The sequence below is a fragment of the Globicephala melas genome, chromosome 11 (assembly GCF_963455315.2).
Source record: "Globicephala melas chromosome 11, mGloMel1.2, whole genome shotgun sequence".
Classification (NCBI taxonomy): Eukaryota; Metazoa; Chordata; class Mammalia; order Artiodactyla; family Delphinidae; genus Globicephala; species Globicephala melas.
Window position 1 is genome coordinate 55,590,978 of NC_083324.2, and position 23,785 is coordinate 55,614,762.

General features: G+C 35.7%; 1 protein-coding gene across 7 annotated transcripts in view; it reads right to left on the reverse strand.

Annotated features, from left to right (window-relative positions):
* Positions 1-23,785, reverse strand: part of ZCWPW2 (zinc finger CW-type and PWWP domain containing 2) — a 139,991-nt gene that overhangs the window by 114,460 nt on the left and 1,746 nt on the right. For 3 of the 7 annotated variants that reach the window (XM_060307385.1, XM_060307386.1, XM_060307382.1), the window contains exon 1: positions 22,808-22,830. The exons of 3 other annotated variants lie outside the window; for them this stretch is intronic. The gene's annotated coding sequence lies outside the window, so the exon portion shown is untranslated. Of the gene's footprint in view, positions 1-22,807; positions 22,832-23,785 lie in introns of those variants that run through there. One more of the 7 variants, XM_060307387.1, reaches the window with a different exon arrangement.

Below are 23,785 nucleotides of genomic sequence, written 5' to 3' on the forward strand. Positions count from 1 at the left end.
AAGATACAAATTTTAAAATAGTTTGATTAATAAAAAAATTAATTAGACTAAAGTTTACTAGTATTGTGACTATTTAATGTTTGTGAGTCTTAACTTTAAATACTTAACATCATAGGTAATGTATTATTAGAATATGTATCCTGTTAATATGTTCATAATATGGCAAGTTAACAGAAATAGGAAGATTAATATATAAAATAATAATACAATATGCAATTTTTAATACCTCTTTACAATTTTAGATATGATTTAACTGGCATTCTTATAATTACTAATGGCCATAATTAGTGTTATATAAGTTTATAACTATTCTAAATATTGTTCTATAAGAATTGAATAGTCTCTATGTTCAAAACTATAACTTTTTCTTAAAACAAAACAAGACAGGTGTTATTTCAAAGTCTACAGCAACAATAATCTACTACTGTATAATGAACTGCAACAATTGAGAACTAATATTTTTAATATAAGTTATTTCTGGTAAGTCAAAAGAAAATGTGACACACAAAAAAGGCTTGCAGCTTTTAACTTGACATGACTAAAGTAAAAGTGGCTGAATTCCAGAAAAGAAAGCACAAAAAATGTCAACAAAAGCATTTACTTGTAGTTTGACTAGATACATTATTGAAGAAAAAAATTTTTGAGACAGTTTTCTTGCATTTTCAAACATTGAACATTCTGATAGGCAAATGAACTCTCAAAAACAAAATAGAAAAGTTATAAAACAATTTATATTGCAATAAGACTCCAAAGGATCTAGAGATTTATAATAATGAGAGTATAAAGTTGATATTTATATTTTTAAAAACTGCAAATTATTAACAGATGTTAATTAAAAAGTATCAATCTTATATTTATATATCCAGATAAAATATTATGAGGGCGAAAGCAAGATTATAAATGCATATGATGCTATGACTGAAACTACATTGTATCAGCTAGGATTCATTTCGTTGCAACTGACAGCTTAAGCCAAAAAATTAAAAATTAAAAAGGAAAGAAAAAAAACTATTGGCTCATATACCAAAAGTGAGAAGTATGGCTGACATGAGGCAGAGCTAAATTCAGGACTAAATCAACACAGAAAAATCAGTAGCATTTCTTTACACCAACAACAAACTATCCAAAAAGGAAACCAAGGAAACGATTTCATTTACAATTGCATCAAACATAATAAAATACTTAGAAATAAATTTAACCAAGTAAGTAAAAGACCTGGAAAATGAAAACTATAAAACACTGATGAAAGAAATGGAAGATGACACAAATAAATGGAAAGATATTCAGTGTTCATGGACTGGAAGAACACTGTTAAACTGTCCATATTATGCAAAGTGAGCTACAGATTCAATGCAATCACTATTAAACCCCTGTAACATTTTTACAAAAATAGAAAAAAAAAATTCTAAAATTCATAGAGAACTACAAAAGACCCCAAATAGCCAAAGCAATCTTAAGAAGAACAAGTTAAAGGCCTCACACTTCCTGATTTCAAAAATACATTACAAAGCTACAGTAATCAAAACATTATGCTGCTTGAACAAAGAAAGATATACAGATCAACTGAACAGAACAGAGATAAATCCACACATAGATGGTCAACTAATCTTCAACAAGGGCATCAAGAATAGATAATGAGGAAAGGACAGTCCCTCCAATAAGTGGGGTTGGGAAACTGATATGCACATGTAAAAGAATGGCATTGGGCCATTATCTTACGCCATACACAAAAATTAACTCAAAATGGATTAAAGCCTTAAACATAACACCTGAAACTAGAACTTCTAGAAGACAATAGGGGAAAAGCTTATGACATTGGTCTTGGCAATGATTTCACAGATATGATACCAAAAGTACAGGCAATAAAAGCAAAAATAGACAAGTAGGACTGTATCAAACTAAAAAACTTTGCACAGCAAAGGAAACAATAAAGTGAAAAGGCAACCTGTGGAATGGGAGAAAATATATACAAACCATACATCCGATAAGGGATTAATATCCAAGATATATAAGGAGTTTCTACAGCTCAATAGCAAAGAAACAAATAACCTGATCAAGAAATGGGCAAACAAATAACCTGATCAAGAAATGGGCAAAGGACCAGAACAGACATTTTTCCAAAGAAGACATACAAATGGCCAGCAAGTATATGAAAAAATGCTCAGTGTCACCAACCATCAGGGAAATGCAAATCAAAACCACAATGAGATATCATTTCACACCTGTTAGGATGGTTATTATCAAAAAGTTAAAGGATGACAAGTGTTGACAGGATGTGGAGGAAAAGGATATCCTTGTACACTGTTGGTGGGAATGTATATTGGTCCAGCCATTATGGAAAACAATATGAAGGTTCCTCCAAAAATTAAAAATAGAAGTACCATATAATCCAACAATCCCACTTCTGGATATATATCCAAAGGAAATAAAAGCCTTATCTCAAAGAGGTATCTGCACTCCCATGTCCACTGCAGCATTATCACAATAGCCAAGAAACAGAAACAAACACTGATGGATGAATGGATAAAGAAATACTAATATATATATTTACTAATATATATGTGTATATATATACTGATATATATATTTATATATAAAGAAATAGTGACATATATATAAAAGAATTACTGGACTTCCTTGGTGGCCCAGTGGTTAGGAATCTGCCTGCCAATGCAGGGGACATGGGTTCGAGCCCTGGTCCGGGAGATCCCACATGCCACGTAGCAACTAAGCCCGTACACCGCAACTACTGACCCTGCACTCTAGAGCCCGTGAAACACAACTACTGAGCCCGCATGCCACAACTACTGAAGCCCGTGCGCCTAGAGCCCGTACTCTGCAACAAGAGAAGCTACCACAATGAGAAGCCTGCGCACCACAACAAAGAGTAGCTCCCACTTGCCCCTAGAGAAAGCCCGCGCACAGCAATGAAGACCCAATGCTGCCAAAATAAGATAAAAAAAGAAATGAATTTATTTAAAAAAAGAAGAATTATTATTCAGCTTTAAACAAGGAAATCCTGTCATTAGTGACAACATGGATGAACCTAGAAAGGCATTGTGCTGAATGAAATAAGTCAGGTGCAGAAAGAAAAATACTGTATGATCTTGCTTAATTTGAAAAAAGTCAGAATCATAGAAGCAGAGAATGGTGGTTATCACAGGTGGGGTAGGGAGAGGAAAATGGGGATATTTTCGTCAAAGGGCACAAAGTTTCAGTTATGTGGGATGACTAAGTTCTAGAGACCTAATGTACACTCTGACTATAGTTAGTAATACTGTATTGTATACTTGAAATCTGCTGAGAGTAAAGTTTTTTAAACAACGATAGAAACATTGTTTGCAATCTCCAAATATTAGATAGAAGGTAAATATTCTTTTTTTAAATTTACATTCAATTCTTTTTATTTTTGTCTATTTAATCCTTCTATATTTAATTTTTATTTTATTATAGTTGATTTACAATATTACATTAGTTTCAGATGTATAACATAGTGACTCAGTATTTTTATAGCTTATACTCCTTTTAATGTTATTATAAAATATTGGCTATATTCCCAGTGCTCTACAATATATCCTTAATTTTTTTTTTTTTTTTTTGCCACACTGTGCAGCATGTGGGCTCTTAGTTCCCCAACCAGGGATCAAACCCGTGCCCCCTGCATTGAGAGTGAGGAGTCTTAACCACTGGACCGCCAGGGAAGTCCCATTATATCCTTATAGCTTACTTATTTTATACATAGTAGTTTGCTCCTCTTAATCACCTACCCCATCTTGCCCCTCCCCCATTCTTCTCCCCACTGGTAACCACTAATTTGTTCTCTGTATCTGTGAGTTTCTTTCTGTTTTGTTATATTAATTCATTTGTTTTACTCTTTACATTCCACATAAGTGGTAACATACAGTATTTGTCTTTTAATATAGTAAATCTTAAGTGTTCTCACCACAGACACACACACACACACACACACACAAAAGGCAACTATGAGAGGTGATGGATATGTTGATAAGCTTGACTGTAGTAACCATTTCATAATGTATATGTACATCAAAACATCTTGTTATACATCTTAAATATAGACAATTCTTATAAAAATAAACTGATTAATTCAGGATTGATTTCATCAGGACTTGGTTTCCCTTAGTCTCTCTACTTTGCCTCTTTCTGCATTAGGTTCAGTCTTAGGTTCCATGTGAAAGAAGATGGCAGCAAGTTCAAGTCCAGTGTGAAAGGAGTGTCTCTTCTCCAGGAGTGTCTCTTCTCCAGGAGTCCACAAAAAACTCAGGGCATCACACTGGTTCTAAGTGGGCATATGTCTATCCCAGTGTCAGTGACTATAGCTGGTGAATATCATGTGCTAATTTTTAGGCATAGGTCACATATCCATCTCTGGAGAAAGATGTAGAGACCACCCCACCCAAAATACAGTGGAGGAGGAAGATTTTCCAGAGGTAAATTGGGGTGGAAGACAAAAAGAGTAGGTATCTATGCAATATTTGAAAATATATATATATCAGCGACAAAAAGTAGAAGAAAATATAGAAAATAAAAATCTTATGGTGATAAAATTATGAATTGTTTTCTCCTCTATCTTCCAAAGTTTTTAAATGGAAATTTAAATATTGTATTATTTCATATAATTATACAATCAATCCTCATTACTTGCAGATTCCATATTTGCAATTTTGCCTACTCACTATAAATTATTTGTAACCTCCAATATCAATATTTGCTGCATGTTTGCAAGGTAACACTCTGCCTTCTTGCTTCAGCTCTCATACTGTAAACAAGTGTCCATTCCATGGTCTATTCAGGAATAATATAAATGTAAAATTACAAAATTAACATTTAAAAGTTATTTCTAAAGATATTTTAGCAACATAACATTATCTATCTTCGAAATAAACATTGTGAAAAAACGTATTTAGTATTAGACCTACATATATCAAAATGGTGACAACCTGCAGAAAAATTTGCTGCAGAAAATTAATTTATCAGATTTAGTATTATTTTTCTATACATTTTGTTCATAATTACAGCTTATATATCAGACTTTCAATTAAAATCAGTTATTGAAAATTCTAGAGAACTTTTAAAATATGAAAACAGGTTTCCAAATAAACCACCAAACTATAAATTTTCAATAAAAATGGTTTCAATCTCCATTGGCTCTGTAAACACTTGTGTACCCAAAGTCTTAGTTTCTGATAAATTGTAACTTCTTGTTGCAAAAGTTAAATTGTAAAAATGTTTTATACACTTGTAAATTTTAGAATTGTAAAGCTGCATCAGGTAATATGCCAATAATGGCTAATTTTACAGTTACCTTGGAAAATGAAGATAATTAAGGGTTCAATAATCTTAGTCTCTAGGAATGTAATTATAAGGTATATAAAAAGGGTCAAGCAATATTCCTAGTTCAAGAAAATTGACCTTAACCTACAAAAACATATATTCCTTTGGAATAAAAATCTGGTTTTCTTTAAATATAACAATATGGACAATACCTCAAACTAGATATTAATTTGTTCCTTTGTTCATTCTTTTTTTTTTTATTTTTTTTTTTGGCGGTATGCGGGCCTCTCACTGTGGTGGCCTCTCCCGTTGTGGAGCACAGGCTCTGGATGCGCAGGCTCAGCGGCCATGGCTCATGGGCCCAGCCGCTCCACGGCAAGTGGGATCCTCCTGGACCGGGTCACGAACCCGCATCCCCTGCATCGGCAGGCGGACTCTCAACTACTGCGCCACCAGGGAAGCCCCTCATTCATTTTTTTAAACAGATAATTACTGTGTACCTCTCACATGTTGCACAAAAGTTCTAGGTACTAGGGAAACACCAGTGAATAAAAACAGACACAGCAGGCATGAGTTAAAATTCCAGTAAGAGGGGAAACAGACAGTATATATAAGCAAACCAATAAATAATGTCAGATATTGATAAATACTAAAGGGAAATATAGGGTGATACGATAGGAAGGTGTGTGTGTTGCATGAGGTTTGGTCAAGGAAGGTTTATATGGATGTATGACATTTGGGCCGAGACTTGAAAATTGAAGACACAGCCCATAAAGAGCCTTGAAAAGAGGAAATTTCTGGCCTACTTGAAGGGCAAAAATGCAGCCAGTGTAACAGGTAGTAAGTGCAGGGAAGATTTCCTGTCCAGATCTACTATCAATTAGGAAAAAATCAGAGAACCAAATAGAAAAACAGCCAACAGACTTGAACAGGTACTTCACAAAAGAGGCAATCTAAATGACCAACAAATATGAAAAGGTCCTCAAACTTAAGAATTGTAAAGGAGGGCTTCCCTGGTGGCGTAGTGGTTGAGAGTCCGTCTGCCGATGCAGGGGACGTGGGTTCGTGCCCCCGTCCGGGAAGATCCCACATGCTGCGGAGCGGCTGGGCCCGTGAGCCATGGCCACTGAGCCTGCGTGACCGGAGCCTGTGCTCCGCAACGGGAGAGGCCACAACAGTGAGAGGCCCGCGTACCGCAAAAAAAAAAAAAAAAAAAAAAAAAAAAAAGAATTGTAAAGGAAATGCAAATTAAACCTACAATGAGATACCACAACACACCAGCAATGCCAGTGTTAGAAAGACTGACAATGCCAAGTGCTGGCAAAGATATAAACAGACTGGAACTCTCATACACAGTTGGTTGAGTTGCCAATTAGTATGATCATTTGCAAATTTGCTTTTCATTATCTACTAAATTTGAACATACTTCTAAGTACATACATACCAAATATCTATATCTAATATCTATATCTATCTCAAGATATGTACAAGAACATTCATACCCAAAACCTGTAAACAATTCAAATATTTATAATCTGTAGAACAAAAATGAAATGTGGTATACTCATACAGTGGAATACTACATAGCAAGAAGAATGAACAAACTCTTGAGACACAAAACTTGAGTGAATCTCAGAAACATACTGAATAAAAGAAGCCAGATATAAGAATACACACTACATGATACCATGTATGTGTATATACACCTATACATATATATATTTAAAACAAGTGGAGCTAATTCGTGGTGTTAAAAGTTAGAATGGCAGTTAGCTTTGGGTCAAGGGGCCATGAGGTAGCTTCTGTGGGGCTGGCAATGCTCTTCTAGGGTCCAGACAACTATGACAGGTAATATGTGAGGGGAAGAGATTCATCCTTAACCTGAATGTGGTTATACGAGTGTATTTACTTTGTAATAATTTTTGAGCTTTTCATCTATAATTTTTGTATATATGGTATAGTTCAACAAAGTATATATTTTTAAAATATATGACAGTATAAAGAATATATTTGAGTAGGGAGATGATGTTTTGGCCCTGGGTAGAAATACGGCTCTGAAGACAAATGGACTTATTCCATGCATGTTTTAGAGATAGAACAGGTAAGACTCATTGCTGTATTGCCTATAGTGAATAAGGGAAAGACAGGGATCAAGATTGACTACTAAGTTTTCAGCTTAAGTAACTAGATCAAAGTTAGTGACATTTATGTTTCCAGAAAGACAGAATGGTTGATCGCATTAGATGTTGTTTAGAATTTCAGTCATGAGGACAGAGAAGTTGCCACTGGATTTAAACATGGAAGTCATTGATGATCTGAGAGCAATGTTAGGTTAGTGCTGGGAATGAAGTCCTGATTGGAGCATGCCGAACTGTAACTATTAAGTAAGGAAGTGAAGAAGAAATTTTAGGTAACTCTTTGAATAGTTGTTTTTGCTTTCCTGTGAATGGGGCTGAGAGATATGTAAACAGAAGAGAAAGCTTGAAAGCACTGGGGGATCAGAGCAAGTTATGACATGTATATTAAGCAGGTGGTTGAGAGATGGAGCCTGGTATAAAGAAATGAACTTGACTTACCTAATAATTTTGGTGGAAGATTAGGATCCAATACAATTCACCTTATCCTCTACCCCAATACCAGAAAGCTACTTCCTAAGAATCTTCTTTACAGCAAATGGTCAAATTTTTCTATTCTTAAAGTTTTGCTATGTTTGGGGGTGGGGGGGGGAGTTTCCATTTTTCTCTTCGTTTCTTTTGCTTTAACAGCTTTGAGATATAATTCACATACTACAGAATTCACCCATTTAAAGTATACTATCATTTCTTTTGATGTCCTGGGTTCCTTAATGATGTTCAAGTATTATTTGTGTCAGTAACATTCAGCGTAAAACAAAAAAAAGGTTTTGGAAACAACAGAGAGATATTTTCCTTCTGAACTTTTATTTCAACAATCAATTTTAATATAAAAAGCATTTATTGTACAAAACAAGATTTCAGACAAACAGAAAACCCATTTCCAATTGTTGATATTCAGGAAAGAACTCATAGAAACATTCTGGAACTGCTATTTTTGTTGTTGTTGCTGCAGTTTTTAACTTTAGGAATCTTACCCTCATTCTATATACCTGCTCTTCTGGGTATGTGAGGAAATAAACCTTTACCTTTTAAACCACTATTTGTCTTCCCAATTAGTTGAGGCCAGAAGCATTCTTAGAGAATACAGGCTTAAGGATTAATCTCCAAAATATATAAACATCTCATGCAGCTCAATATTAAAAAAACAAAAAACCCAATCTAAAAATGGGCAGAAGACCTAAATAGACATTTCTCCAAAGAAGACATACAGATGACCAAGAGGCACATGAAAAGCTGCTCAATATCAATAATTATTAGAGAAATGCAAATCAAAACTACAGTGAGGTATCACCTCACACCGGTTAGAATGGGCATCATCAGAAAATCTACAAAACAACAAATGCTGGAGAGGGTGTAGAGAAAAGGGAACCCTCTTGCACTGTTGGTGGGAATGTAAATTGATACAGCTGCTATGGAGAACAGTATGGAGGTTCCTTAAAACACTAGAAATAGAATTACCATATGACCCAGCAATCCTACTACTGGGCATATACCCAGAGAAAACCATAATTCAAAAAGACACATGTGGGGGACCTTCAAGATGGCGGAGGAGGTGAGATCCCGGGGAGAGGACTGGGGTGGGCTGCATGAACACAGCCTGAAGGGGGCTAGTGTGCCACAGCTGGCTGAGAGAGAGTCCAGGAAAAACTTTGGACCTGCCTAAGGCAAGAGACCACTGTTTCAGGGTGCAAGAGGAGAGGGGATTCCTTCCCTGTCTGCCCACAGAAGGCAGAGCACTGCCTAAACAAGCTCCAGAGATGGGAGTGAGCTGTAGCTATCAGCTCAGACCCCAGAGACAGGCATGAAACACTAATGCTGCTGCTGCAGCCACAGAGAATCCTGTGTGCAAGCACAGGTCACTATCCACAGGCCCCACCCTGGGAGCCTGTACAACACGCCACAGTCAGGATCCTGTGATCCAGGGACAACTTCCCTGGGAGAACACACGGGGTGCCTCAGGCTGTTGCAACGTCAACGCCAGCCTCTGCCACCACAGACTCGCCCGGCATTCCAATTGTAACTACCGTATCCCTCCCTTTGCCCTGGCAGGAGTGACCCAGAGCCCCTAATCAGCCACTGCTTTAACCCCATCCTGTCCAGGCAGGAAAAGAAGCCTGAGGGCAACCTATATGCAGAGGCACAGCCAAAACCAAAGCTGTGCCCCAGGAGCTGTGAGAACAAAGAAGAGAAAGGGAAATTTCTCTGTGCAGCCTCAGGAGCAGCAGATTAAATTCCCACAATAAACGTGAATTACCCTGCATCTGTGGAATACCAGAATAGACAACGAATCAACCCAAAATTGAGGTGGTGGATTTGGGGAGCAATGGTAGACGTGGGGTTTGCTGTCTGCGACTGATTTGTTTCTGATTTTTATGTTTATCTTAGTATAGTTTTTACTGCTTGTTGTCACTGGTGAATTTGTTTATCAGTTGGGTTGCTCTATATTTTTTTTAATATTTTTTAATTTAAAAATTTTTTTTCTCCCTTTTCTTCTGAGCTGTGTGACTGACAGGGTCCTGGTTCTCTAGCCTGCTGTCGCGCCTGAGCCTCTGAGGTGGGAGAGCCTAGTTCAGAATATTGGACCACCAGAGACCTCCCAGCCCCATGTAATATGAATCAACGAGAGCTCTGCCAGAGATCTCCATCTCAACGCTAAGACCCAGTTCCACATAAGGACCAGCAAGCTCCAGTGCTGTACACCCCATGCCAAACAACTAGCAACACAGGAACACAACTCTACCCATTAGCAGAGAGGCTACCTAAAATCATACTAAATTCACAGACATCCCGGAACACACCACTGGACGCAGCCCTGTCCACCAGAAAGACAGGATCCAGCCCCACCTACTAGAACACAGGCACCAGTCCCCTCCGCCAGGAAGCCTACACAACCCACTGAACCAACCGTACCCACTGTGGGCAGACACCAAAAACAAAGGGAACGACGAACCTGCAGGCTGCAAAAAGTAGACCCCAAACACAGTAAGTTAAGCAAAATGGAAAGACAGAGAAATATGCAGCAGATGAAGGAGCAAGGTAAAAACCCACCAGACCAAACAAATGAAGAGGAAATAGGCAGTCTACTGGAAAAAGAATTCAGAGTAATGATAGTAAAGATGATATAAAATCTTGCAAATAGAGAAAATACAAGAAACGTTTAACAAAGACCTCAAAGAACTAAAGAGCAAACAAACAATGATGAACACAATAAACGAAATTAAAAATTCTCTAAAAGAAAACAATAGCAGAATAACTGAGGCAGAAGAACGGGTAAGTGACCTGGAAAATAAAATAGTGGAAATAACTGCCACAGAGCAGAATAAAGAAAAAAAAATGAAAAGAATTGAAGACAGTCTCAGAGACTTCTGGGACATTAAACACACCAACATTCAAATTAAGAGTCCCAGAAGAAGAAGAGAAAAAGAAAGGGTCTAAGAAAATATTTGAGGAGATTATAGTTGAAAACTTCCCTAACATGGAAAAGGAAGTCCAGGAAGTCCAGAGAGCCCCATACAGGATAAATCCAAGGAGAAACACACCAAGACACATATTAATCAAACTATCAAAAATTAAATATAAACAAAAAATATTAAAAGCAGCAAGGAAAAAACAACAAATAACATATAAGGGAATCCCCATAAGGTTGACAGCTGATCTCTCAGCAGAAACTCTGCAAGCCAGAAAGGAGTGGAAGGATATATTTAAAGAGATGAAAGGGAAAAACCTACAACCAAGATTACTCTACCCAGCAAGGATCTCATTCAGATTCGATGGAGAAATTAAAACCTTTACAGACAAGCAAAAGCTGAGAGAATTCAGCACCACCAAACCAGCTTTACAACAAATGCTAAAGGAACTTCTCTAGGCAGGAAACACAAGAGAAGGAAAAGACCTACAAAAACAAACACAAAATAATTAAGAAAATGGTAATAGGAACAGACATATTGATAATTATCTTAAACATAAATGGATTAAATGCTCCAACAAATACTGGCTAAATGGATATAAAAACAAGACCAATATATATGCTGTCTACAAGAGACCCACTTCAGACCTAGGGACAAATATAGACTGAAAGTGAGGGGATGGAAAAAGATATTCTATGCAAATGGAAATCAAAAGAAAGCTGGAGTAGCAAATCTCATATCAGAAAAAACAGACTTTAAAATAAAGACTATTACAAGAGACAAAGAAGGACACTAAATAATGATCAAGGGATCAATCCAAGAAGAAGATATAACAATTGTAAATATTTATGCACCCAACATAGGAGCACCTCAATACATAAGGCAAATGCTAATAGCCATAAAAAGGGAAATCGACAATAACACAATAATAGTAGGGAACTTTAACACCCCACTTTCACCAATGGACAGATCATCCAAAATGAAAATAAGTAAGAAAACAGAAGTTTAAATGATACATTAAACAAGATGTATTTAATTGATGTTTATAGTGCATTCCATCCAAAAACAACAGAATAATCTTTTTTCTCAAGTGCTCAAGGAATATTCTTCAGGATAGATCGTATCTTGAGTCACAAATCAACCCTTGGTAAATTTTAAAAAATTGAAATTGTATCAAGTTTCTTTTCTGACCTTAGCGCTATATGACTAGATATCAATTACAGGGAAAAAATGTAAAATATACAAACACATGGAGGCTAAATAATATGCTACTAAATAATCAAGAGATCACTGAAGAAATCAAAGAGGAAATCAAAAATACAGAGAAACAAATGACAGTGAAAACACAATGACCCAAAACCTATGGGATGCAGCAAAAGCAGTTCTAAGAGGGAAGTTTATAGTAATAAAATCCTACCTCAGGAAACAAAAGAAATCTCAAATAAACAACCTAACCTTACACCTAAAGCAATTAGAGAGAGGAACAAAAAAACCCCAAAGTTAGCAGAAGGAAAGAAATCATAAAGATCAGATCAGAAATGAAGGGAACGATAGCAAAGTCAATAAAACTAAAAATAAAAGCTGGTTCTTTGAGAAGATAAACAAAATTGATAAACCACTAGCCAGACTCATCAAGAAAAAAAGGGAGAAGACTCAAATCAACAGAATTAGAAATGAAAAAGAAGAAGTAAAAACTGACACTGCAGAAACACAGAGATTCATGAGGGATTACTGCAAGAAACTATATTCCAATAAAATGGACAACCTGGAAGAAAGGGACAAATTCTTAGAAAAGCACAATCTTCCAAGACTGAATCATGAAGAAATAGAAAATATAAAGAGACCAATTCCAAGCACTGAAATTGAAACTGTGATTAAAAATCTTCCAACAAACAAAAGCCCAGGACCAAAGGCTTCCCAGGTGAATTCTATCAAACATTAGAGAAGAGCTAACACGTATACTTCTCAAAGTCTTCCAAAATATAGCAGAGGGAGGAACACTCTTAGTTTTATTCTACAAGGGCACCACACCTTAATACCAAAAGCAGACAAAGATGTCACAAAAAAAGAAAACTATAGGCCAATATCACTGATGAACACAGATGCAAAAATACTTAACAAAATACTAGCAAACAGAATCCAACAGCACATTGAAAGGATAATTCACCATGATCAAGTGGGGCTTACCCCAGACATGCAAGGATTCTTCAGTATTCGCAAATCAATAAATGTGATAAACCATATTAACAAACTGAAGGATAAAGACCATATGATCATCTCAACAGATGCAGAAAAAGCTTCTGACAAAATTCAACAGCTATTTTATGATAAAAACTCCCCAGAAAGTAGGCATAGAGGGAACTTACCTCAACATAATAAGGGCCATATATGACAAACCCACAGCCAACACTGTTCTCAATGGTGAAGAACTGAAACCATTTCCTCTAAAATCAGAAACAAAACAAGGATGCTCACTCTCACCACTGTTATTCAACCTAGTTTTGGAAGTTTTAGCCACAGCAATCAGAGAAGCAAAGGAAATAAAGGGCATCCAAATTGGAAAAGAAGAAGTAAAACTGTCACTGTCTGCAGATGCCATGATACTATACATAGAAAATCCTAAAGATGTTACCAGAAAACTACTAGAGGTAATCAACGAATTTGGTAAAGTAGCAGGATACAAAATTAATGCACAGAAATCTATCACATTCCTATACACTAATGGTGAAAAATCTGGAAGAGAAATTAAGGAAACACTCCCATTTACCACTGCAACAAAAAGAATAAACTACCTAGGAATAAACCTACCTAGGGAGACAAAAGACCTGTATGCAGAAAACTATAAGACACTGATGAAAGAAATTAAAGATGATACAAACAGATGGAGAGATATACCATATTCTTAGATTGGAAGAATCAACATTGTGAAAATGACTATACTACCCAAAGCAATCTACAGGTTCAATGCAATCCCTAGTAAACTACCAATGGCATTTTTCACAGAACTAGAACAAAAAAATTTCACAATCTGTATGGAAACACAAAAGACCCCGAATAGTCAAAGCAATATTGAGAAAGAAAAACGGAGTTGGAGGAATTATGCTTCCTGACTTCAGACTATACTACAAAGCTACAATAATCAAGACAGCATGGTACTGGCACAAGAACAGAAATAGAGATCAATGGAACAGGATAGAAAGCCCAGAGAAAAACCCACACATATACGGTCATCTTATCTTTGATAAAGGAGGCAAGAATATACAATGGAGAAAAGACAGCCTATTCAGTAAGTAGTGCTGGGAAAACTGGACAGCTACATGTAAAAGAATGAAATTAGAACACTCCCTAACACCATGCATAAAAATAAACTCTAAATGGATAGAAAACCTAAATGTAAGGCCAGACACTATCAACCTCTTAGAGGAAAACATACGAAGAACACTCTTTGACATAAATCACAGAAATATCCTTTTTGACCCACCTCCTAGAGAAATGGAAATAAAAACAAAAATAAACAAATGGAACCGAATGAAACTTAAAAGCTTTTGCACAGCAAGGAAACCATAAACAAGACGAAAAGACAACCCTCAGAATGGGAGAAAATATTTGCAAATGAAGCAACTGACAAAGGATTAATCGTCAAAATATTCAAGCAGCTCATGCAGCTCAATATCAAAAAAACAAACAACCCAATCCAAAAATGGGCAGAAGACCTAAAGAGACATTTCTCCAAAGAAGATATACAGATTGCCAACAAACACATGAAAGTATGTTCAACATCACTAATCATCAGAGAAATGCAAACCAAAACCACAATGAGGTATTACCTCACACCAGTCAGAATGGCCATCACCAAAAAATCTACAAACAATAAATGCTGGAGAGGATGTGGAGAAAAGGGAACCCTCCTGCACTATTGGTGGGAATGTAAATTGATATAGCCACTGTGGAGAACAGTATGGAGGCTCCTTAAAAAACTAAAAATAGAACTACCATACAACCCAGCAATCCCACTACTGGGCATATTCCCTGAGAAAACCATAATTCAAAAGTAGTCAAGTACCACAATGTTCATTGCAACACTGTTTATAATAGCCAGGACATGGAAGCAACCTAAGTGTCCATGGGCAGATGAACGAAAAAGAAGATTTGGCACATATATACAATGGAATATTACTCAGCCATAAAAAGAAACAAAACTGAGTTATTTGTAGTGAGGTGGATGGACCTAGAGTTTGTCATACTGAGTGAAGTAAGTCAGAAAGAGAAAAACAAATACTGTATGCTAACACATATATATGGAATCTGAAAAAAAAAGAAACTTTTTTCTGATGAACCTAGGGGTATGGCAGGAATAAAGATGGAGGCATAGAGAATGGACTTGAGGACATGGGGAGGGGGAAAGGTAAGCTGGGACAAAGTGAAAGAGTAGCACTGACATATATACACTACCAAATGTAAAATAGATAGCTAGTGGGAAGCAGCTGCATAGCACAGGGAGATCAGCTTGGTGCTCTGTGACCACCTGGAGGGGTGGGATAGGGAGGTGGGAGGGAGACACAAGAGGGAGGGGATATGGGGATATATGTATATGTATAGCTGATTCAGTTTGTTATTCAGCAGAAACTAACACAACATTGTAAAGCAATTACACTCCAAAAAAGATATTTTAAAAAAGTAAAGATAACAAAGAGAAAAAGAAAAAAACACACATGCACCCCAATTCATTGCATCACTATTTACAATAACCAGGTCATGGAAGCAACCTAAATGCCCACTGACAGACGAATGGATAAATAAGATGTGGTACATATATAGAATGGAATATTACTCAGCCAAAAAAAGGAACCAAATTGGGACATTTGTAGAGACATGGATGGACCTAGAGACTGTCATACAGAGTGAAGTAAGTCAGAAAGATTAAAGCAAATATCGTATATTAACACATATATGTGGAATTTAGAAAAATGGTACAGATGAACCGGTATGCAAGGCAGAAATAGAGACATAGGTGTAGGGAACAAACATACGGACACCAAGGTGGGAAAGCAGGGGGTTGGTGATGGGGGGGAGTGAATTGGGAGATTGGGATTGACATATATATGCTAATATGTATAAAACAGATAACTAATAAGAACCTGCTATATAAAAAATTAATTTAATTTAATTTAAAAACAAAGGAATACACCCTTGGTCGTCGAGGTCTTGAATCTGAGCTGCTAATTCTTGGAGGATATTATGTAGTCACGCCTATTGGTACCACTACAAATTCAGAGACTTCAACCTCAGATGAGGCCTCAGCACATCTTTAAGGCTATCCTTTTTATGTATTCTCTTTTTCCTCTTGCAATTCTTCAGTGATTATTCTAAACCTTTTTAAATCTCAGACCATTCTCCTCAGTCTCAAAAGATAAACTTTCCTCCTACATTACAAGGATTATCTCTGTCATTTCCCACCTCAATACCTAAAAGCTTATGTAAAACTGTTCTCTCACTTGCTTGCTCTGTTTCAGACCTCAATTCTATTTTCTTTGTTCTAAAATACTTCTTGAGGGTTTGCTATGAGCCAGATAATGCTAAAGGAAAGACAAAATTCCTCTCCTCAAATAACATTAAGTGCTATTATGAGACCAATGCAGAATGATTTGGAAGTGTATGGGGCACACCTGAGACTTCCAGGTAGGGGGTGTGTCAGGCTACTGAGAAGAGGTGATGTCTAAGCCAATCTGAAAAATTACTGAGTAAGAGTCAATGCCCCTACCGTGTGCCCCCAGCAATCTCTACCCCCTCTCCATGCCACTCAACACACTGTATTGTAGTTTATTTAATGAGGTCCTCTACAAGACAAGGAAAATCCACTGGCAAGTCAGTCTATCTTGTTAACCACTGTATCCCTAGCACTTAAAAGAATACTTGCCAAAGAGAAGCACTGAGTGAATATTTATATTATGAGATAATGAAAATAATATGAACTTCAGCGTTAAAGCTGTCCTAGATAGTAACAATATTCAAATTATTTAAAAACTAGTATGGCTGTTTGTGTATCAGTTGAATATCAATCGTAGCTCTGGATTTAAATTTTGGCTTCATTTCCTATGCGATTTTAAAATTAAGGCAAATCAGTTAAATAATCTATCATTTTATCATCTGTTCCTGTTGATGGTAATAATATTATAATTCATAGGATGGTTTTAATGATGAAATGAAAAAGCATATGAAAAAACCCATTTCAGTGCTGCTACACTAAATACATATAATAAGTGTTTGACTTCCTTTCTAGACTGCTTTTAAATGAGCTATATTTATAGTTAGATAAGAAGATTAAAATATGCAGAAACCAATGCAGAATGAGAGCACTCTATTTAGTCTTTCCTTCATGATTTTTCTCAAGTGCTCAACTTAACAAATGATTAGGTAGTTTGCTTCTAAACTTAAAATGCATTTATCCTTAATCTTCTCTATAATGTAAATTTAAAATTTGCTGTTCATTCATACCTAATTAACCAATCTGTGCCTGTATGTCAACCTTAGATTATATTTAACAATTCAACAGGAATTTAAGAGCCTATTATCAGTGCAAAGTTGTAATTTATCTTTATCATTCAGGGACTACTTTATGCAGACACTGCTGGGTAGCTTCTAGCTCAATAAATGCTCCAAGATGCTTAATATTTTCTTTTCTTTTTTTGTTTTAATAATGAGTATAACTGATGGATTTCATCCAAAATAAGAAATCAAAGTATTGATAGAATGGAAAGAAACAGCTTACTGGCATATTTAAAGGATGGTATCTTTTGCAGCTTTAAATTGTTTCCAGGAAAAAGTTAACAAATAAGTAGAAATCTGATAAATTGTGCTAAATGCCAACTTTAAACCTTAGTAATCAGTTTATATGCTTTATGTCTATATTGGATGGCTGCAAGAATCCTAGTATTTTCTATTATTCAGTATATTAAGACTTGTGAGAATAAAACAACAGATCAAACAAGAATAATTAAGTTCTTCAGGCTGGCTACCAAATGCAATACTGTTATAAAAAGATTAGAATTATATCAGTAGGTTGAACAAGGAGAGTATTAATTTCAGAGCAGCTTAGTTATTTCTCCCTACATGTGCCCATTCTCAATTGACCTTTATCTAAGCTATACTGTCATGTAAATCACACAGCTGATTTGCTTAAAGGTAAAATTTCTTCCACTAATACTGAAGATACGGTACGCGGGCCTCTCACTGTTGTGGCCTCTCCCGTTGCGGAGCACAGGCTCCAGACGCACAGGCCCAGTGGCCATGGCTCATGGGCCCAGCCGCTCTGCGGCATGTGGGATCTTCCCGGACCGGGGCACAAACCCGTGTCCCCTGCATCGGCAGGTGGACTCCCAACCACTGCGCCACCAGGGAAGCCCCGATAATGATTTTTTAACATTTTATTAGTGATTGATTTAGAGACCTTTAGTTACCTATTTTTTCTTTTGTTGCCTATGCTTTTGGTGTCACATTCAAGAAATTGTCAAATCTAATGTCATGAAGCCCTCTCCCTATTTTTCTTCTAAGTGTGTCATAGTTTTAGTTGTTACATTTAGGTCTTTGATCCATTTTGATTTAATTTTTCCAGTGTGAGGTAAGGGTCAAACTTCATTGTTTTGCATACCAATATTCAGTTTTTCCAACCACATTTCCCCATGGGATGGTCTTGGTACATCTGTTGAAAATCATATATGTGAGGATCTTTTTGTGCTCTCCATTCTATTCCATTGGTCTATATGTATGTCTTTACACCAGTACAATGTTTTGATTCTGCAGCTTTGTAATATGTTTTGAGGTCAGCAAATGGGAAGCCTCCAGCTTTGTTCGTCTTTCTCAAGATTGTTTTGGCTATTTGAGTTCCCTTGAGATTCCATATTAATTTTAAGATGAATATTTTCAATTTTGGTTTTATTTCTGATAATAGCCATCCTAATGAGTGTGATGCTAATAATTTTATTCAATCATCTATTTCATTAATGTATTTTTTTTATTCTATGAGTTAGTGAGGGAAACCTGTTAAAATCTTCCAGTATTGTGGGCATGTCTCCTAGTTCTGCCTAGTTTTGCTTCATATGTTCTGAAGCTGATATCCATTATCTGAAGATATAGGATCCTCTTTTAAATGTGATATCATTTTAGGACAAGTAAGAAGTAGAGCCATAATTCTCACACTAATATTGAAATTTTTTCTGGAGTTCCCCAATTCTCTGAGAATTTTTAAATTTAGAAAAGATGTCAAATGATAATCTAAGAAAGTAAATATTCTAAAATCATAATCAGGGTTAACTGAATGAAAACTTATAAAGGAGTAAAGATATCCAATTTCAATGTCTGAGCTGGCAGTGTTTCTAGAAGCTGGTGGTAAAACAGGCTAGGCTAGACTAAGAATAGACTTTTAAAACAAGCTAAGGAGTCATTCCAGGAGTTTAAGAGGAGAAACGTAATGGTAAGATTTACATTTTTAAAAGACCATTTAGCTATCCATATAAAGAATGACTTGGAAACTAAAAAACAAAAAGTTAGAACTAATTAAAGGAAACTATTATAATAGTTGGATAGGAAACTGTGGCATAGTAGAGACTATGAAAAAGATTAGCTAAACGGTAAAATCTACAAAATCAGGTGATCAGACTGGCTATGGGATGAGAGGGAGGGGGTTATTAAAGCCAAAAGGGAATGACATAAAATGACTGTCAAGAGAAAATGATTAACAAAATATAAGTGAATTAAAGAAAAACACACATCTTTTTGTTTTTGGAATTTTAAGAATCAACTATTCACAGACAACTGAAAAACCTACAGTTGGAAATTATGTCTGTAATTTTGCAACTGTTACAAAGTCAATGATTTCACTTTTATATCAGGTGAGCTGTGAAATGGGTTTGGAAATTTTCCCTCTCTTTTGCTACATAGTCTACTTGAAAAATCTAATTTAACTTCTTTCTATACATTTTACTGAAGTTTAATGTCATCCTTTCATTGTTGTTTATTTGGTAGCTTTATAAAAATGTCTTTCCTCTGAAAAGCTGACTTTATCTTCTTGGTTTTTATAGTGTATATGTGACAGTCACAAAATAAAATTATTTCTTCCTCTCTTCCCATTTTAAACAGGGGAAAAAGTTTATTTTCTTCATAGGCATATATAGAAACTGTCATGAAAAAAAATTAATGGGAAGTAATTTCTCATCATGTTAAATTTCACATAGGTCTTGTCTATGTGACTGACTTCTCTGTGATAGATTTTACTTCTTTATACATTAAAAAGCTATTTTGCCCGTTTCATCTCAGTGCCTAAAACAGTGACACATGGTACGTTCTGAATGAATATTTGTTAATATTCATTCAGAATATTCAACATTAATACAATTAATGTTGTATTGAATATTGAATATTGTATTGAATATTCAACATTAATACAATTAATGTTGTATTGAATAAACTAATTAATTCATATCTCAGATAGTAAGAGTGTAAGTATCAAGCCTCAGAGAAGGGTTGCTCTTATTTCATTTAGGAAGAAGTGTAGAATTCCCCTTACTGGATCTTTTTTCCTTCTCTGTACAATCTTCCAACACCATCCTGGGGTCTCTGCTGCTGGTCTTCTGTTAGCTCTTCTCATATTTCTTCTCCCTACTCCTTACATCAAAGGCTTTCTAAGACTATTAAATTTTTCTTCACCTACATATGTTTCCAAAAGAAAGTCACTGCATTTAGTTTCTATGCATACAGTTATGACATTCATGTTTATTTTTTAAAAAATGAAAGCTGTCAGAAGCTAATTCCTACTGACTGCAAACATTTCAAGTCACAAAGTTATTATGAAGCACAGATTGCCTGTCCAGGATAAGGCTAGCTGCTAGAGACAGTAAGATATATTCCTTTTATAAATGGAATGTAAATGCCATAGTAATTTGATATCTACTATCAACCCATGCATTTGAAAAGCACATGAACAAGATCTCCTTCCACAGTTAGGAAACTGATATTATTCCTTTTCTCCTTGAATTCATATTATCTCACTTCCCCCACACAAGCTTATCGCAACATATTTTAGTGCTTGAAAATACTTTAAATTGATCATATTTCTCTACACAAAAGAGTATATTTTAAAATTCCTGAGAACATAAATTTTAAAAATTGTCATCAGTATTGTGTTATCATTAATTTACTAGAGCACTACTGATCAAATGAGAAACTCAATATAAATTATGATCATTATAAAATATTGTAAGTCAGTTTTATTGGAAATGCATCTCATACAGAAATGGATAGCACCTTCTCCCCCCATTTAGGTCATGTGTCAGAATGAATATTATTTGTTGTTAGGAAGAAACAGGGTTCAAGCTGATCCTATTCTTACATTTTGTGTTCTTCCATTCCAAATATTTGGAAGCAGAAGGATTTCTGGTTATATCAATAATCATTCTTCTGAACTACTAAATTATGTATCAAAAATCACATGGGGTATGTCATAAAATTATTTTTAATGATCAGCTGACAACTCAATTGAGTTTTTCTGAAGCATTTTCAAAAGCCATTGGAAATTACTACTCTTGTGAAACAATTAGCTACCCAGTTATTAGAATCATTTACTTTCTAACAAGACTTAGGTCAGATTAAATGTATTGCTTTAATTGTAGAGTGGGAGAGGGACAATTACAAAAGAGGAAAGGGGAAAGCTGCCCTGGTTTAGGCACACTCTGAGGCAGATCAATTTTAGGAAAGAAACATGCAAGTAAACAGTGTGAAAATTAATACCCTTAAACTATCATTTACATAACCCCCTGGAAAGCCTTCATGTACTTTCCAAGGTTAAGGGTTAGGGATCCATGACACCCAGTTTGCCTGCTGCTTCAGGCATATTCACAGATTCAGATACACAGTGTAACAGAAATCATGAACTTTGATTCTGCAATTCACGACATTCTGTGTGTGTGTGTATGTGTTTTGGTTGGGGGGGTAGCAGTATGAGCAACGAGGTATGGGAGGAAAGAAGGAAAACAGACTATGTAGGCTCAGATACCAGATTTTTCATTATTGGTAGTATTTTTGAATCTGTTTTGTATCTCTGCCACTGAAACCATTCCCTTACCCTAAGGCTTTTAACCTGGACATGTGATAGGTGGGGGAGAAGAGAGGAAGAATGCTTTTAAGACCTTAATGGACAAAATGACATTGAAGCTGATTTTAATATGAAAAGTGACATTGCTATTTCAACTTAAAGGTTTTGACATCTTAATTCTGTCCTGCTGATACTGCAGAGCCACACGTACACAGTACTCACAAAACACAGGGTAGAGACACAGAAAACATGATCTCTAGGATGGTATGATTTAATCAAATTAAACTAATATAAAATTTAAATCACTAACCCAAAATTCGCTTTACAAATTTTCCTCAAAAGATGTATTCTCTTTCCTCTAACAGTAAATATTCGTCACAGCTTAGAAATATATAGCTCCCACTAAAAAAACAAAACACAACAGCACTTTTTTTCATTGTTTTAACATAGTGCCTAATTAAACAAAAAATAAGGTTTGAAGCAGCTCTAATGATGCACAGTTGCCTCAAAACAGAAGGAGGCTGAGCCACAGTCAAGAGTTGTGCCAGGGCCTATATTCTTTGTTCAGATATTGTTTTGGAATCCAACCTACCCCAGGGTAAAGGGAATCTCACTGAAGCCAGTCCTCACTCTATCCTTCAGGAGCAGCTCCTGATGGAAAATATCAGGACCTTGGTGAGAGGATGGGAGAAGGCGGGACAGGGTGGGGGAGAATATCTTGTGTTACCTATTGTTTTGTTTACTACAACCTGTAAAACAGGACCTTTTAAAAAGTGCCTTGTGTCAAGTATATGTTTATAAAGACCTGAATCGTTTTGAAAATTTCAGACTTCATTTGTAGTTATAGAAGATGTAATAATGGTTTAAAAAAAATTGTCCCAAACCTGGCCGGTACAGATGCTTTTTTGGATGACTGTAATTCACAACTCCTCTCTTGCGGTGAAATGAACATTCCTGAAAAAAAAGCCTAAGCAACCTTCCAATAAACTTTAATAGAATTAAGATTTGCTCTGGAAAACCATCCACTCACCTAAGCAATTGACTATTAGTTAAGAGTCTAATGTCCCCCAAATTCCTTTCTTTCTGTTATCTACTTTAATGATAATTATCTAACCATTTTCTTTTCCCATAAAATGTCCCTACCAAGACTGTATCTTTTATTTGACTTATCGGAGGTCTTTTTCCTTACAGCAAGATTGTAATAAAACTTCAACTTCTGCTTATAACAAAGCATAAGTGTGGCAAGTTTTCTTTAATAATTTATTTGCTAAACTTAATTAAAGCGGATGCATAAGTGGATAGAAAGTGACCATTTCAGCTCAATTTAACAAATATCTGTATTACATTTTGTCATAACCTACCGTGGGTATGACTCTCCCCGCCCCCATTCCCTGGCAAAAAAAAATTAGGATGTTTTACTTGACTAAATTGATAGGCTTATGCATTCTGAATAAGCAAATAGTATTGTTAATAAGACCCACTTTTTTTCATTATTATAATAGGGAAGTGTGTATTATTAAAACGAAAACAGACTGATCACATATAGTAAAATACTGAGCTAAGTCATCTTATTTACTCAGAGAGAAAAGATAAAAATGAATTTTCCTTCTTTTTCAACAAGTCTCAAATTATTCTAAATTGTGAGTAAAGATTCAACATTTCTAGATCTACAAATCAGAAACCAGATTATCGTTTTACTTTTGATGATTTTGGCGTGCCTCAACCGATTTTGTTAGCATTCTTCAAAAACTAGGCAAAATATACCTCTTGGTGGTTTGCTTTTATTCTGTAAAGCGCATTACCAAGCCAATCGAAAAAAGATTCTTGTCCAAAATATTAAAAACACTGCTCTTACGTCCCAG